At 42.0% G+C, this 17,923-nt stretch overlaps 1 protein-coding gene and 1 pseudogene across 1 annotated transcript in view; one reads left to right on the top strand and one right to left on the bottom strand.

Annotated features, from left to right (window-relative positions):
• LOC105533717 (ribonuclease UK114) overlaps positions 1–10,319 on the bottom strand; it is an 18,433-nt gene extending 8,114 nt beyond the window's left edge. Inside the window, exon 1 of the mRNA XM_011972256.1 lies at positions 10,309–10,319. The gene's annotated coding sequence lies outside the window, so the exon portion shown is untranslated. The remainder of the gene's footprint in view (positions 1–10,308) is intronic.
• LOC105533754 lies at positions 3,917–5,442 on the top strand (annotated as a pseudogene).
• Positions 10,320–17,923: the final 7,604 nt, after the last annotated feature.

Raw genomic sequence — 17,923 nt, 5'->3', positions numbered from 1 at the left:
AAAAAAAAAAAAAAAAAAAGAAAGAAAGAAAGAAAAGAAAAAGTAAAGAATAGCTCAGGCCATCATTTTTAGAATCATTTGAGATGAAGTCTTTGATTTCTTTCCTATTTTTGTAACATAAGAAACTTAACATTCATTGTAAAAAACACTAGAAAATGCATTCACTCGAAAAGAAATACAAAAACCACCCGTAATCCCACTATTCATGGATAATCACCATATTGGTGACTCTCCTTCCTTCCAGATATTCTAGGGTTAATTTACTATCATATCATTGTTTTAAACTTTTTAAAAATTATGAACAATGCCATCCAGTGGCATTGTCAATGCTAACAGCCACACTGTTGACAGCATTCTGTTATAGAGATGTCTCATACTTTAATAAAACATTTGAAGTCCCCATTTTGTTGGACATGCCAATATGTTAGATTAACAGTGATGGAATGGATAGAAAAGGCAATATTGCAGAGGAGATTTGAATTGGGAGGTGCTTAAAGCTAAAGTATTAATGAGATGGGAGGATGCAGGAAAATTCACAATCTTTGAAGCTAGAAGGAACTTAGAGGTCATTCTCGCCCACCTTCCTCATTTAAGGGATGAGGGCAACTGCAGCCACATCACACTCTTTATCCCACGCTCTCCAGTCCTCATTCCTCATATTTCTTTATTCTGTCCTCAGCCATGTGTATGATTCTTGTTAAAACTCCAATCTAAACAGCAACTCACAGAAAATATGGCTTAAAGAATAAGAACAACAAAAAGTCCAAGTCATAATAATTCCATTCCATTCATTCCTTTCACCTAGCATTTATTGAGAGATTGCTCTGTGGCTGATATAGTGCTATGAGGGAGGGGTTTAAAAATCCAACACAGACCCAACCCTCCACACACTCACTATCTCAAAAAGAAGATGAGAAGAAATCTTTCAGTCACATTGAGGCGCCTGCTTTCCCTGTATTGAGGCGCCTGCTTTCCCTGCTTTCCCTGGGACCCAGACAATTTCTTCCACGATTTTTTCCTTCTTGGGCTTTGGTTGTAAAGAAGCAGGAAAGTGAGAAAGGAGGGTGTATGGTTTTATATCTTCCAGTACAAGAACATTTAAGACAAGGTCTCTAATATTTTTCTTGTCTAGACATCCCCATCTTTTTATTTTTTAATAAAGCAAAAGGCAGTTGTGCCTTGTGGTTTGTAGCAAGAGTTCATTATCAGAGGAATGCTTGGCTTTTAAATGGTGTTAACACTGAAATCCTCTTCTCTTGTCTTTTCCTAGTTAGGATTTCCTCATCTTGATCCTCTCTCCTCACATATTGATCACACATTGCATGCTTCAAAGTGTTCACTGAATCATTCCACTTTTTCCAAGAGAATAGCTAACTCTTAACATGCTGCAGGTTTCGTATTACACTTCCTTTGCCTTAAAACATGTCTTGCAAGAGTAAATCTGCCCATAAAGAAACCACTCGGACCAAAAAGCCTTTGTACACATTCTCCCAAATGGAGCTGGACTGTAGGCAGGGACGATGTAGCAATAGCATCCACACACTGTCTGGGGTTCCTGGACCCATCTATCGTCCCATTTGAATGGAAACAAAGCCTCTGCCCGTCACTCCCTCACACTTGACTTGCACCTTCTAAGGTCTCAGCCACACGCATCCGAAGCTGTCTGGGGATTATTCATTCTACAAATGGTTTAAGATGTGGTCATTTTACTCTGTTGTTCTGGTATTCCTTCTGTTTGACAATTTGTAGCTTTTAATTTGGGGGACAGAGTAATAACTCTTAAGCAGATGGTTGTAATTGGTCCCCAGGGGTGTACTTGGGGAGGGAAGTTGGATGGGACTCTCACCAAGGTCCAGCACTCTGTGACTCACTCGGCTTGATTCCAGGCCAGGAGTGAGGTTGCTGATTGCTTCTAACCTGTTCTTCGGCAAGTAGTAAATGTCAATTGATCTTTCTTCATATGGTAGGGATGATATCCATATAAGAGAACATGAAAAACAGTACGTGTTAAAATGCATTCTCAGCAGCCAAACCCATGCGTGCTTAGAATTAAGTTGTTGCATCCAGTCCATTTGTCATTCTTTTTATGTCCAAGTTTTGGTAACAGAATGTTTTCAAATAGTTTACATTTCTCTTGGGACATCTTCCCTAACCAAATGTCATACTAGTGTTAGGCTGGAGTTATTCGGATTGCTCAATTCTTACTGTTTCCAAAAGATTTAGGCCATTTCTGTGAGCAGAATTCTGCATTGAAGATAATGGGCTTTTCATGCCTGTCCATAAGGAGAAAAATTATTAGATCAGTGGGAATTTTACAGAGTACATTATTGAATTCTTGGACATTAAAAACTTCAGCTACTTGGAACACACATATGGCAGAAACAAACTGCAACTGACATTCAAAAACACACCTGATGGAAATATTAAGGTTGATGTTTTTCTTAATATTATCCTATGTAACGTCTAGTGTTCTCTAAGGAAATTATATTTATTAGGCCTTTCTTTTTTCTTCTAAACTCTTTTATTATAGTGCAAAATATCTTTATTTTCTGGTTATGAAGTAGGAGATCTTCACTGTAGAAAATTTGAAACATACGGAAAATATAAAGAAAATTTTTAAAGTATCTATGACTCTTCAATCTTGGGGTCTTATTTATTTATTTAGAGACATAGTCTTGCCCTGTTGCCCAGGCCGGACTGCAATGGCGTGATCTCAGCTCACTGCAACCTCTGCCTCCCGGGTTCAAGCAATTCTCCTGGCTCAGCCTCCCACATAGCTGGGATTAGAGACGTGTGCCACAACGCCCAGCTAATTTTTGTGTTTTCAGTAGAGACGGGGTTTCACCATGTTGGCCAGGCTGGTCTTGAACTCCTGACCTCGTGATCTGCCCACCTCGGCCTCCCAAAGTGCTGGGATTACAGGCGTGAGCCACTGGGCCTGGCCGGGGTGTTTATTTTTAAAAAGCCAACAGTGAACATTACTTGAAATCTTATTAAATGTTAAATACTTTTTTTCTGAATTAAAGATTTCCTGATTTAAACCCTGATTCATTCTTCTGCTAAGGATCTTGCTCTAGAGTCAAAGCTCCCTCATGCCACACTTCAAATGAAGCTTAGTTCTAGAATGACTCCTTTTCAGATAAGTGGACAATAAGTTATGGGCAAAGGTTTAGCCTGGGTCATCTCACTGGGGTCTTGGTGAAATCACTATTTCCTTTTTAATGTAATATTCTGTGAATAAAATCAAGATTAGAACAATGCTTGCAATTAAAGGGATTACTCAGTAGTAATAAGATAATTAGAAAATGAAGTATCAGCCCCAGCTGCAAGGAAGTATGGGGATGTGAGTATTTTGAGTAGGACACATTGCTGCTCTAGATAAAAATGTTTCTGAAATGGAAGGTGAAAAGGGAGTAATAACTAGTAGGCTGCTAGCTGTGCCTGCCACAGAGATTCTCACAGAGCTACTTAGAACAATTCGGGACACTAACCTAAGACTTCTAGCCATACATCCCATGAGTTGTGAGCTACAGAGGAGTTATTATGCCCACTTTTCCATATAAACCTGAAACCAAGTCAACAAAATAGTTATGTTTTAGAATTGTTCAACACAGGTAGTGAAAGATAAAATAATAGCTTCACAGAGCACATGGAATTTTACTGAACCAAATCATGTAGATGTACTTATGGCTGAATTCACCTTCTATCTTCAGTAGGCTTTTAAAAGCCAAGTCTCTGGAAGCATGTGAAGAAATGTTTGTTCTATGATGGGTGCGATGGCTGACATCTGTAATCCCAGCACTTTGGCAAAAGGATCGCTTGAGCCCAGGAGTTCAAAACTAGCCCAGGCAACATAGCAAGACCTCATCTGTACAAAAAATTTTAAAAACTAGGCAGCTTGAGTGGCCAGGGCAAGATGGGTCAAAGTCAGAGTGGTGGTCATGGTCTTGGAGCTGGCAAGAAGGATGACAAGGACAAGAAAAAGAAATATGAACCTCCTATACCAGCTAGAGTGAGGAAGAAGAAGAAAACCAAGGGACCAGATGCTGCCAGCAAACTGCCACTGATGACACCTCACACTCAGTGCGGGTTAAAATGATTGAAAGTTGGAATTAAAGACTGTCTTCTCATGAAGGAAGAATTCATTAGAAATCGGGAACAAATGAAACTATTAGAAGGAAAGCAAGAGGAGGAAAGATCAAAAGTAGATCATCTGAGGGGGAGCCTGATGTCAGTAGGAACCTTGGAAGAGAGTATTGAAGACAATCATGCCATCATGTCTACATCTGTGGGCTCAGAGCACTATGTCAGCATTCTTTGATTTGTAGACAGGGATCTGCTAGAACGTGGCTGCTCGGTTCCTGCTCAGCCACAAGGTGCATGCCGTGATATGGGTTGCTGATGGATGACACGGATCCCCTAGTCACAATGATGAAGGTGGAAAAGACCCCCCAGGAGACCTATGCTGATATTGGGGGGTTGGACAGCCAAATTCAGGAAATTAAGGAATCCTTTCTGAATATTATGAAGAGATGGGTATAAAGCCCCCAAAGGGGGTCATTCACTATGGTCCACCTGGCACAGGTAAAACCTTGTTAACCAAAGCAGTAGCAAACCACACCTTAGTCACTCTCTTGCAAGTGATCAGCTCTGAATTAATTAAGAAATACCTATGTATGGGAACTGAACAATGAGATCACTTGGACTCGGGAAGGGGAACATCATACACCGGAGCCTATCATGGGGAGGGGGGAGGGATTGCATTGGGAGTTATACCTGATGTAAATGACGAGTTGATGGGTGCTGACGAGTTGATGGGTGCAGCATGCCAACATGGCACAAGTATACATATGTAACAAACCTGCACGTTATCCACATGTACCCTAGAACTTAAAGTATAATTAAAAAAAAAAAAAGAAATACCTATGTAATGGGCCCAAACTCACATGGGAATTGTTTGTAGTTGCTGAAAAACATGGCACCTTCCATCATGTTTATTGATGAAATCTATGCTATTGGGACAAAAGATATGACTCAAATTCTGGTAGTGAGAGAGAAATTCAGCAAATAATGTTGGAAATGTTGAACCAGTTGGATGGATTTGATTCAAGGGGAGATGTGAAATTTATATCCACAAGCCGAATAGAAACTTTGGATCTAGCACTTACCAGACCAGGCTACATTGACAGGAAGCTCGAGTTCCCCCTGCCTGATGAAAAGACTAAGAAGCGCATCTTTCAGATGCACACAAGCAGCATGAGACTGGCCAATGATGTAACCCTGGAACAACTTGACACTTGACATCAAGGCAATTTGCACAGAAGCTAGTCTGATGGCCTTAAGAGAACATGGAATGAAAGTAACAATGAAACCTTCAAAAAATCTCAAGAAAATGTTCTTTATAAAGAACAGGAAGACACCCCCAAGGGGCTCTGTCTCTAGTGAACCACAGTTGCCATCAGGAAAATGGCTGGGAGATTTCCCAAGCCCTCAAAGGGATGAGGTTGGGGGAGTTGCCCAGAGGAATTCGTGTTCCAGTTTATTTTTATTAACAACACATCCTGTGAGTCTTTTGGAGTATGATGTGTAAGACATCCACTGGGCTGTTTTTGTCTGTCGGTCACTGTGCAATATTCTGCTTCCCAATAAACTGTGCTTTTTCTTTCTCTCTCTCTCCACACAGACACGAACTAAAAACGAGAAATGTTTGTTCTAGAACCAGTAGTTTTTCATATAAGCAGTTGCTAAGCAGAAAAATATGCCCTGGCTAACAAACATCAGGTAGGAAAAAATAAACGTATTTAACAGATTTTTGTTTTGGTGTGACTTAGTTCCATAGGTTTATGTATAGCAATGACTTTAATCTTCTAAGACATCATTGATGTAATGCACTTCAAATATATGTTGATACCAAAATTATCTATAAATCTAAATTTCTATGACTTTTTCTTAGGCTTTTATCTTCCCATTGCAATTTGAAAGTAAAGGCATTCTCCAGCTTATATTCACAACCTTAACCCAACTCTAGGTTGAAGAACTTGTTAATTCTTCATAACTTTCCCATTCTCCACCTTCTGTCTCCATTTATCACATGCATCCACTCACACTAGCCTATGGATCAGGTGAAGTTTAGAAGCATAAAGGAGATATTATTTGGAACAAGGTGTTGTTTTATTGCAGTCTTACCCTTTCCTATTCTTCAAGTGAGTGACTAATTCCTCGGAATTTCTAAGATTTGGGTTTAAAACTGCACTGTCTCTAGGCTGTACCTATTATTGAATGAGATAACTATCCTTGCAGAGGTGCATAAAGTTGTTTTGATGGTAAAGCACATTCATTTGCAACCACTGCGGCACACAATGAAGGAAATGCAACTGCTGTCCTCCTGGGAGAAGCCACTTAGGCAAGAAAATAAATAAGAGGATTTTGATTATATTTGGAACTCTTAAGCTTGTGCTCAGGGAGGCTCCATCTTTAAACTCTTGTCATTTCATGTTTACACAAAAATTATAATGGAAAAAATAGGCTCATCGTTCTCTGTACAAGCATTGCACGTTTTAAAAATGTATCCATGTTTTATTGGGGTAATGCCAGCCACAATTCGCACGTGTTTGTTATTGCACCTCATTGTATGAGACAACAAATGAAAAGGGCTCAGCACGGTCTCTGGCACAGTGTGGACCAGGAGAAATGTCCTTTTTCTTCCATTCTCTCTCTTTTGTGTGTATCTTATTGCCCCTACTTCTTGTTAGAAGTTATTCTGAAGAGAATGCAGAATTCCAGGTATCTGAGCCAGATACAGCTGTCAGAGCCAACAAACGTAGCGCTCTGCTATTGGACAAATTCTTCTAGTTCCCACTATTTTCTGTGTACATCATGTCTCTTCATTGGTGAGTGCAAAGAATCCATGTTCAAACTGCCTGTTCTTCCCCTACCTGCCAAAATTAATTCAGCAAATGGAGTACCAGTCTAGCTGGGGGAGAGATGTGTACCTGGATAATAACAATATTATTATTACTAAATAACACTATTTAATAATAATACTGTGTGCCAGGCACCAGGTGCAAATACTACAATAACTGTTACTACTATATTGAGCACTTATTATATGCCAAATATTGTACTAAATGTTTTTACACGTGACAGAGAATTATTCACTAAATGGGCCCAAAGAAGTAGGCTTTAATCTGGAAGCTTCCTAATTTATCTCCTTCAAACACAGTCTATCAGAAATTGGACAATATTAGATGCCTGTCTCTCCTGGTCACTGTCAGCTATTAAAACAGTCCTGGCCAGGCTTTGTGGCTCATGCCTGTAGTCCCAGCACTTTGGGAGGCTGAGGTATGAGGATTACTTGAGCCTAGGAGTTTGAGGCTGCAGCGAGCTAAGATCATGCCACTGCACTCCAGCCTGGATGACAGAATGATACCCAGCCTCCACAAATAGAAATAAAACAGTCCTAATTGCAGACATGATAAGGTCCAAGTCATCCTAAAACAAAACTTCAGAGTCGTATGCAGTTTAGATCTGCCTGAGTCCCTGACAGCTTCCCGGTTGCCGTCTGTAATCCCCATGAAGACCAGCTGCTCCTGACTTCCATGAGCCACTCCTATACCTGTTTAATAGTCTCCTGTCTTTATTTGAGCAAGCTGGCAACCTTACAACCAACTAGTCAATCCCTGACTAGAAAAAGATGGACAGTACATTCTCAGCAGAGATTTTGAAAAAAAAGACACTTTGGCTACTGCCACCTCAACCCTGGCCACTGCCCTGTCATTCTGTCAGGAATCAGCTGCCTTTCTCTGCCTTTCCACCTTGAAACTTTCATGTGTTGTGGTTTCATGATTTTTAACTAACATCTTTATTTGTGTAAAGACACCAGGCACAGTGGTGCATGACTGGCGTACCAGCTACTCACAAGGCTGAGGCAGGAGGATTGCTTAAGCCCGGGAGTTTGAGGCTGCAGTGAGCTATGATCTCACCACTGCAATCCAGCCTAAGTGACAGAGCAAGAGCTTGTCTCTAATAAATAAATAAATAAATAAATAAATAAATATTTTATATATAGGGGGCGGGTTGCAGGAAGGTATTTTAGAAAAGGCTTTGCCATCTATCATGAGGGAGTTTTCTTCCTTCTCCCCTCCAGTGAAGTAGGGCCCCCATGGGGCTACCTGGTAAACTTAGTATGTAAGCCCTATGAAGTGCAGTGAAGCTCTAGCCTCCTCTTGCAAAGTCTGCTAGGGTCATGCTTGCTGAATCCCTTTGTGAATCCGGAGGGACGTTTCTTGTTCCACTCTTTCAAATACAGAGTTCCTTTCCCCCTATGTCTCCATTTGGAAATTCAGTCAAAACCTAAGTCAACAGGATATGTCCCCCTGTACATTGTGTTATGTAAACATTGGATATAATCCTCACAATAGCCTTCTGAGGGAGAGAATAAGATCCTTGCTTTACAAATGAGGAAGTGTAGGGAGATGAAATACCTTGTTCTAGATCACATGTTTAGTGATGCTAATACAGGATTAAAACCCAGGCCGGTCTGATTCTGAAGCCTATCCTTTCCACCACATCCTGGCAGAGAAGAAGGCAAAAAAAAGGTTGGAAAAGGTTGGTGCAAACGTAATTGTGGTTTTTGCAATTACTTTTTTAAAAAAATGGCCTCCCAGCACTTTGGGAGGCCGAGACGGGCGGATCACGAGGTCAGGAGATCGAGACCATCCTGGCTAACACGGTGAAACCCTTTCTCTACTGAAAAATACAAAAAAAAAAAAAACTAGCCGGGCGAGGTGGCGGGCGCCTGTAGTCCCAGCTACTCGGGAGGCTGAGGCAGGAGAATGGCGTAAACCCGGGAGGCGGAGCTTGCAGTGAGCCGAGATCGCGCCACTGCACTCCAGCCTGGGCAACAGAGCGAGACTCCGTCTCAAAAAAAAAAAAAAAAAAAGGCCAAAACTGTCATTACTTTTGCACCAACTTAATAGCTAAGTGTGAGCAGTGTCCTCGGGGGGAACCAGCAATGTCTGCGCTCTGTGGACAGGGTGCTCCTGGCCAGCTGGCATGGAGGGAGTCCAAGGGGGATGGTAGGTGACGGATCTGCAGAGGTAAGATCTGGCCAGACCATGAAGGACCTTGATGTAGGAGGTTTATGTAAAAAATGGTAGGGAAGTTGGACTCTGCCACAGGTAACTGGGGGTCATTCACGTTTGGAGCCAGTGAAGGACTCCTTCATCTCTGTTTCAGAGATGGCCCAGGTGGCCAGGTGCAAGCAAGTAGGAGGGGAGCAAGGTTGCAAGTGGAAGCGGATTGCAGATCCTGATTGGATGTAGTAAGAGTCCAAGTAGGCAGTGAGTGCCACAGGGATAGGGAAGGAGGGACTGGGCTAGGAGAAAAACCAGTGGCCTGCAGTGCCCACTAGTTCTTCCCAGACACAGGCAAAATTGAGGCAGGAACAGGAAACGAGTGTGGGTGCTAATAGTGTGGGTGTCCCCAGATAAAACAGCCCTAAGGGTGTCTCCAGCGAACCCAGCCCAGCTGGCACACAGGACGACAGAGAGGTGCTGAGTTCTGCAAAGGCAAGTTAAGTGCTCAGCCAAATGCATTCCTGCAGCATTAGATGACCACAGCCCCCGACATGTGTTTTTAATGGATTCCCAGGCTGCTAACAGTTAACATTGTTAATGACCTGTGGAGAGTTCAGATCCCTGGATAAGGGCTACCTGCAAATCTTGGTTATTACTTTTAAAGTATGCAAAGTGAACCTGAGCTGGTTCTTTTCTTTTTTTTTTCTTAAATATAGATTCCAGAGTCTTAAGGGTGTGGGGTGGTGTGTGTGTACGTGTGTGTGTGTGTGTGTGTGTGTGTGTGTGTGTGTGTAGTCATGTCTATATCATCTCTCGCATTGACAGACCACTTTCTCTGCCTGAGTCAGGTCACTTTGCTTAGGCTGAGAAACTTCATGTCAAGCATGAAGCTTTTCACTCAATCAGTTTTTACTTCTAAATTAGTTCCACAAAACAGCATCCATTAATCAATACCCTGTTCAATCATGAAGCCTTTTAAGCTGGAAGAGGTTGAGTGCAAGTGTCTGGCGTGGGCTTCCAGATCGGCATCCCTAATCCCTGGGGGCCCTTCATCGTCTGCCCTTTCTTGCCCTTCTAGCCTCATCTCTTCCCTCTCAAGGGCTCCCTGTTTCTCAGCCTTTCACCCAACATGCTTCTTCACACTCTAGGGCTTCTTCACACTCATGGCACATTTTGTTCTTTCTGCCTGTGCCCTTCAAGTGCAGCACCATGCACACCATCCTTTCCTCACCCAGCCCCAGCTCTCCTTGAATGCTTGGTGCAGGTGACACCTCGTCCAGGAAGCTCTCCCTCACCTGCTGCTCTGCGTTTTCATCTTCTGTGTTCACACAGTTTTGTCACAACACTTTCACCCTATATTTAAAAAGTATATTTCGCCTGATTATAAAAGTCACTCACACTTGTAGAAAATATGGGAAATAAAAAAAAAACTTAAAGGGAAAAAATACATGCAAATTGACAACTTGGGGGTTATAAGCACTGTTAACATTCTGATGAATTTCTTTCCAGTATTTTTTCCATGTATATATTTGTAAAACTTTCATACTCAGAAAAGAAAAAAATGCCGTAAGAAGATGGGGAAGGAACCTTGACTGATAAAAAGTTCAGTGCATTTATTGTTTCTAGGTGACTGGCAACTTAAAAAATTGCTTAGTTTAAAAATCAAATTACAAGGGATTTTTTTGGCACCAGTATAACAAAAGTGTGTGCTGGAAAATGAGTGCTTACACAAATAGTCAGTGTCCTCTTTTTTTTATTTAGCATTTTGTCATGTCCTAGGACTTCTTTGAAAATGTGTTTTTACTCCATAACCCTCTGTTTTCTGATTCTCATTATGTTGTCCTGTTTGCTTACCTTTTGGTAGCCCCTGTCGGACTATAAGCTTCTTTCTTTCAGGCAGGGCCTGTGATCGTACCATTTTTTAATTCAATCCCTAACCCATTCTGATGAAGTGGGAATAGGTATGTAATAAACAGAATGCATTACCTGAGATTACCAAAAGATTACCTGAGTCTTCCTGAATTGCTTACTTACTCAACCCCTATTTGTTCTCTATGCTGAGGTGTCGAGACTATACCAGCATCCACAGGTCTGGTGGGTGCCACAGGCTTGCATCACCCACAGGCCCCTTAAGGGATGAAGGGCCACTCTACAGCTGCAGGGACTGCTGCTGGCAAGAAGCCCTCAGAGATTGCCTCGCCCAATGGGGAGCCGCTTCATCCAAGGTCACCCCCTTTCCCGGGGTGGCCTGCTGCATCCACTGACTGGTCCTTGGAGGTATAACATCCTGGCCCCTATTCCCCAACTGGGACAACTCTGAAAAGTTCTGCTTCAGAACTCTCCTTAGCATCTGCCAAGGTTGCCATTGAGACCACACCGCAGCTGGACTCCTCCCCCTGCCCGACCTTGCTTCCCTCCCCTCCCTTCCCTCAGGTGTCATCCCAAGAGCACCCCCTACAAAGCTCCTGCAAATTCATCTATGCCTCAGAACCTGCTTCCTGGGTAGCCCAACCTGCAACAACAGGCATCTAAACAATGCCCAGACACACCCCTAACTTGAGGTGACTTACAAGCCAGCCATGTCATGTGCTTCCAGGTTGTAGATTGTGAGTTCCTTGAACAGTGACCATGTCTTATACCTGTCACAGTGCTGGGCCTCACTACAGTCCCTGGAGCACAGAACATGACCAAGCACATCCCACATCGAGAGGGTAACAGCGAATGGGGAGGGAATAGGAGAACAGTTCCCAGGGAGCATCAGCTGGGTGCTAATGGCTGTTGGGACAAGGTGAGAATGATGAACATGTGGTTTCTGAGTCTCAACCTGAGAGACTGCGAGAAGAGTGACTGCTGGAGCGAGAAGTTCCTATTGTGGAAAATTGGTTTGATATTAGATTGGTGTGAAAGTGTTACATTTGAAGCACCAAAATCTTCAAGGGGAACTGTCCTGTAGGTGGTAGTTGAGGCAGAACCAGGTCTTGTGTACAGAACGATTTAGAAATCACGTTGAGGCACTATGGATTCCCACAGGGGTGATATTAGAAGCTGTGAGAATAAGGACAGTTTCAGAGAGTTTCTGTTTGTTTTTCTTTTCTTTTTAAGTTCAGACCTAGAAGAGAAGAAAATCCACCAAATGATAGCTGGACTTAAAGTGCGACATCAGCTTTTCTCTGGGTCTCTAGCCTGCTGGTCTACTCTGCAGGTTTGGGACTTGCCAGCCTTCATTAGCCAATTCCTTATAATCTCTCTCACTCTCTCCATATGCATATACATAACAAGAATGACAAATAGGTGGTTTCCAAGTTTCATATATACATGGAGAGAGACAGAGAGAGAGAGAGAACCATTAGGGGGTGGGTGTGTGTGTGGGTGTGTGTGTGTGTGTTTCTCCGGAGAGTCCTGACCAATACCAATTTTGATTAAAATCTGACTAAGACACTTGATTAAGGAAAAAGCAACAGCACTGAAAGGAAGGAGAAGTCAAATGTTTTACAAAGAGATTCACTATGGAGCAGTGTCTTCAGGGGCAAAAAGAAGCAGGTTTCAATCGTGATTTCCTTCTGTTTCTTTGGCTGAAGCTGCACATTGAGTTAGCTGTCCCATAATGCAGGCTTTGTAGAGGACACAGAAACAATGCAAGGAGCAGGGGGAAGCTTCCGGAATAGAGATTGATATCCTCAGAGAGTAAGCAAAATCAGATACTAGAAAGAAGATCCAGCAAACAAGACAAAGCTCTTGGAAATTAAACCCATGATGACAGAAATTTTAAATGTAATAAACAAATTAGAAGGTAATTGAGTAACTCTCACAGTAAATAGAATAAATAGTCAAAGAAATTGAGAAGAGAAAATTGGAGAATCAATTCAGAAGGTCTAATTTCTGAAAGACAGGACAGATAAAATGGACCAAGGAATTATCAAAAAATTATACAAAAAATTTTCCTGAGGGATGTAGTATTTCAGATTGAATGGGCTGAAAAGCCCAGCATACTTAATGAAAATGACTCATAACAAAGCATTTCATAATGATATTTCAGAGTTCTGAGGATAAAGAAAAGATCCTGAGAGCTCTAACGGAGAGAGAGAACAGGTCACAGGTGAAATAAATATGGGATCAGTCTTCTCAATATCAATACCAGAAATTAGAAGTCAGGCCGGGCATGGTGGCTCATGCCTGCAATCCGAACACTTTTGCAGGCCAAGGCGGGAAGATCACTTCAGCCCAGGAGTTTCAGACCAACCTAGGCAGCATAATAGGACCCCATCTCTACAAAAGTAAAAATAAAAAAAATTAGCTGGGTGTAGTAGCACATGCCTGTCATCCTAGCTACTTGGGAGGCTGAGGTGGGAAGATTGCTTGAGCCCAGGAGATAGAGGCTGCAGTGAGCTGTGATCACGTCACTGCACTCTAGCCTGAATGACAGGGTGAGACCCTGCCTCAAAATAATAATAATAATAATAATAATAATCATCATCATGTTAGAAGATAATGGAAAAATGCCTTTGAGATCCTAAGGGAAAATAATTTCCAACTAGGATCTTATACTCAGCTAAGCTTTCAATTGAGGATGAGGGGGTTAAGACAAGGCCTCAAAATGTACCTTCCATATATCACTTTTTGAGAAGTCACTAGAAGACACACTCCACCAAACCAAGACTGTTGTCAAGAAAGAGAAAGACGTGAGATTAACAACAACCACAATAAAAATAAACAAAAGCCAGAGGATTTTCCACAGAAGAGCAGGAAAAAAGTTTCAAGGATGACGGGGCAGAGCAATATAAGAAAGCTCAATTCTGATCTTTCATAGCAGGAATTCAGTGGGTGATATCTGTAAGTGAAAAAGAGAAAACAGTATAATGTTGTTATTTAGAAATATGAAGGTACATAGCAGGAGGAACGGCAAAAGAGATGAAAGGAATTTCCTTTGGGAAACAGGAATTGAAGGAGGGGGTTGAGTTGGGAAAGGATTGCTGTTTTTCTTCATAAGTCCTGTAGTATTATTTGACTTTTAAACTAAGCACATTTATTGCCTTCATACAAATTAAATTTAAATAGGCAAAAGTCTATTAATATGCCAAAAATAATTTGTAAATTGTGAGTAAAAATAGACCCCTTGCCCACACTACTAGAAGTGGTCTTTCAGGAGAGAAAGCACGACCCTCTGATTTGTCCCTCTTCCTCTGCAAATGGTTTTTAAGCAAATTCTTGGGAACCCATCAATCTGCCAATTAGAAGAAAATGCAAGAGTAACAGCAGGAATCATGACTGCAAGGAAACAGTTACCATCCCATAAAATTATTGCCTTTACCAAATTAGAATAAACCTGTCAAGACAATGTTTAACTATCTTTATGTAAAAATCAAAACGGTCTGACTTCAACTGTCAAACAGAGTCTTCGAACTTGTCTGTAACAAAGTGCTCCCTTAGTAAGTCGTATAGTTCAAGTTGCATTTGCAGTTTGGGGAAATGGAGCTGCCTGGCCCATGAATCCAGCAAGCTCGACTTTTCCATGGCTGACGTTCCTGTAGAATGACTGGCTCATTTAGTTGGCCGGGCAGTTGCAGCAGGCTGGGTGGGTGTTGCTACTGCAGGAAAACTATGAAATAAAATATCATTGCACCTACCTCACTGATCAATAACATAAAAGAAAAAAAATCTAGCTCCTGTATTCGGACAAAAGGCAATTTTCTGTGGCTTCTCACATTTGCTAGAACTTTACAAATATGTATCACAAACTACCAGATGAGACAAATCGGTACAATACTAGTTATTTTTATGTGCTGCCTCATCCTTTATTCAAAATATCTCAGATCACTTTAAAATGAGAGGTCAGAATGGAAAGTGTGATTTATAGAGCCTAAGGGACCAAGGCGAAGGCTGCAGAATAGGCAAACGGCCCACTAAGGATTCTGGGAAAGGAAGGCAGGCTAAGAGTCAGATGCAAACCTCACTTGCAGCCCCTTCCAGAGTCCAGGGAGACAAGTGTAGTGGGTGTCACAGCTTCAGTTTTGCAGTTGTGGAGCTCATTATGAAAGGATGATCAAACTAGAAGATAAATGAACATTAACAAAAGTTGAGCTGCTTCTAAAATTATCTGCTTGATCATCTTTTTTAAAAATAACTGCTTTTTAAAAACCTCCTGGATTCAAGCAATCCCCTTACCTTACCCCCCCACCCCACTATCCCCCGGGGAGTAGCTGGGACCACAGGCACACACCCCAACACCTGGCTAAATGTTTTATTTTTAGTAAAGATGAAGTCTCGCTATGTTGTCCAGGCTGGTCTTGAACTCCTGAGCTCAAGGGCTCTCCCACCTTGGCCTCTCAAAGTGCTGGGATTATAGGTGTGAGCCACTGCACCTGGCTTGATATTTTTCAGTGTATTTACAGAGTTGTGCAATCACCACAATTTTAGAACATTTTTATCCCCCAACCCCATACCCCTTAGTAGTCACCCTCCTTTCTCTTTCTACATGCCCATTCCCCCTACACACACACACACACACACGCATGCACGCACACACACACGCATGCACGCACACACACACGCATGCACGCACACACACACGTACATGCCCACGCAGTTCCAGGAAACCACTATTTCTGTCTCTGAACATTTAATATCAACAAAATCATACCATATGTATTCTTCCGTGACTTGTTTCTTTCACACCGCGCTGTGTTTTCAAGGTGCATCATGGTGCAGCATTATCAGCATCTACTCCTCTTTCTGGTGGAATAACCTTCCGTTGTGTGTACGCACCAGATTTTATTTCCCCATTTCTCCATCCATGGACATTTGGGTTGTTCCCACCTTTGAGCTGTATCAATAATGATGCCACAAACATTTATGTACAAGTTTCTGTACATTTGCTTTCAGTTCTCTCTGTTATAGACCTAGAAGAGGAATTGCTGGGTCATGTGATAAATCTATTCTTAACATTTTGAGGAACTGCCAAACTATTTTCCAAAGTGGCTGCACTGCTTTACATTTTCATCACTGGTGTATGCGGGTTCTGATTTTTCCACATCTCCATGTGGAAATTGTTATTATCCATCTTTTTATTATAGCCACCCTGACTGGTGTCAGGTATCTCATTGTCCCAATAATTTCTCATCTTTAATGATGCTCCTATGCTCTCATGTTATGTGGATTTTAATATCCAACAACCGTTTTGTTAAAATCCCAAAATGGAAAGAAAAGATCAATAAAGAACTCTGGAACTTTGGTGCACCATTCAAAGTTGTCCATGGATCCCAATGCTTGGGAAAAAATGTTTATTTGAAGGTATAAGCATGGATATTGCATAAACCACATATTATTACTATTCAGCAGCAGCTATTGGGAACATATTGACCACCAAATGGCTATTCTAAGTGTCTTAGAGGAAATTAAAAACACACAGGCTCCTTACCGCCAAGCACTTGCAGCATTCCGGCGCTCATAATGATGGCAGTAATACTGTTTACATGCACCTTTACAGATTATATAGGGCTTTGAAATTTTAATTCTGATTTCTGTTCCTGGGGCCGAGAGTTTCAGCAGCCATGTCATTCAGGCCCTAACATTGTATCGTAGGGGACTGGGAGGGTTTGGCAGGCTGAAAAACGGTGACCCACCCAGGTCCTTGCCTCTGACTGCCCTGACCTGCCCACAGAATCTGGTCTTCAGCTCTGTTAGTTTTCAAAGAGGTGCCAGGATTCAGGGGGCCCCCATCCTTGTTAAACTCCCCAGAGACTGACTAGTAAGCCAGGCTGGCTATATACGAACACACTCTGCCCAGAGAATCAGGAGAGTCGGCTGACATTCTGTGCATTCTATCTTCAGAGGGAAAGTCTCCTGGGAGGCCCCAGGAATTAAAGAAAAGTAGGTTGGATGGTTGGCAGGGCCAAGTGACTGAGCTAAGAGCCCCTGATAGACACAGGTCCGCTCCAAGGCTATAACCACCAAACAGACATGAGGATGAATGTTAACAGCTGGGAACCCCCCTCCCCACATAACAGTGCTGAAATTCTCTCACAAACTCGTCTTTACACTCTTCCAAAATGCTGAATCGGTCACCAGAGCTTCCACTATTACTGCACCTAATGACCAGCATAGAAGCCCAACACCTAGTAGGTACTCAACAAGTAAGTGGATGAGTTGGTGAATTAAGTTTCAAAATTATCTTCATTTGCTACACATTTAGATAAGATTCTGGAGCCGTTCTCCTCTTAGGAGTCAGTCGCACATTATTTCTCGGGATGAGTTATCTCCTGGGAAGATTTCCAAAGAATCATTCAGTAGATCACTTTTCACTCATTTACTCACTGAAAATTCATCTAACAAACATTTCCTGGGGTCCTACTACATACAAGGCTCAACAGCACATGTAATGGGGCTTTTAAAAAATTACATATATAAATATACAAAGAAAAAAAGGCATATCAAAATAAAGGACAAAAGACATACCAAAATGTTAACAGTGGTGGCATCATTGATCATTTTTCTTTCCTTCTTTTTGCTTATTCGCATTTACTACAGTGCCCATGTCCTGTTTATTTGAAGTGTTTTAAAAGCATTCAAGATGCATCTTGCCCTCAAAAAACATGGATAGAGTGAGTGGGCAGGAAATGGGACAAGACAAGCTGAAAAATGACAACTCTGACACAAGTGCAGACTGTGATCACTTCCCTAAAAGGCTTAAATGCTGTCAGGGTTAAGAGGAAATTGCAGCGACCCCGACAGATCAGGGACCAGGTCACAGAGGTGCCATCCTTGAAGGACAGGAGGGTTTCTTCAGGGAGTAGGACCTCAGAGAGTGGGAAGCATAAAGGTGGGGCGACAACAAGAAGTCTTCACATTTT

The sequence above is a fragment of the Mandrillus leucophaeus genome, unplaced genomic scaffold (genome assembly GCF_000951045.1).
Source record: "Mandrillus leucophaeus isolate KB7577 unplaced genomic scaffold, Mleu.le_1.0 Scaffold128, whole genome shotgun sequence".
NCBI lineage: Eukaryota > Metazoa > Chordata > Mammalia > Primates > Cercopithecidae > Mandrillus > Mandrillus leucophaeus.
The sequence above is the reverse complement of the archived record's forward strand: the minus strand, read 5'-3'. Positions and strand labels throughout refer to the sequence as shown.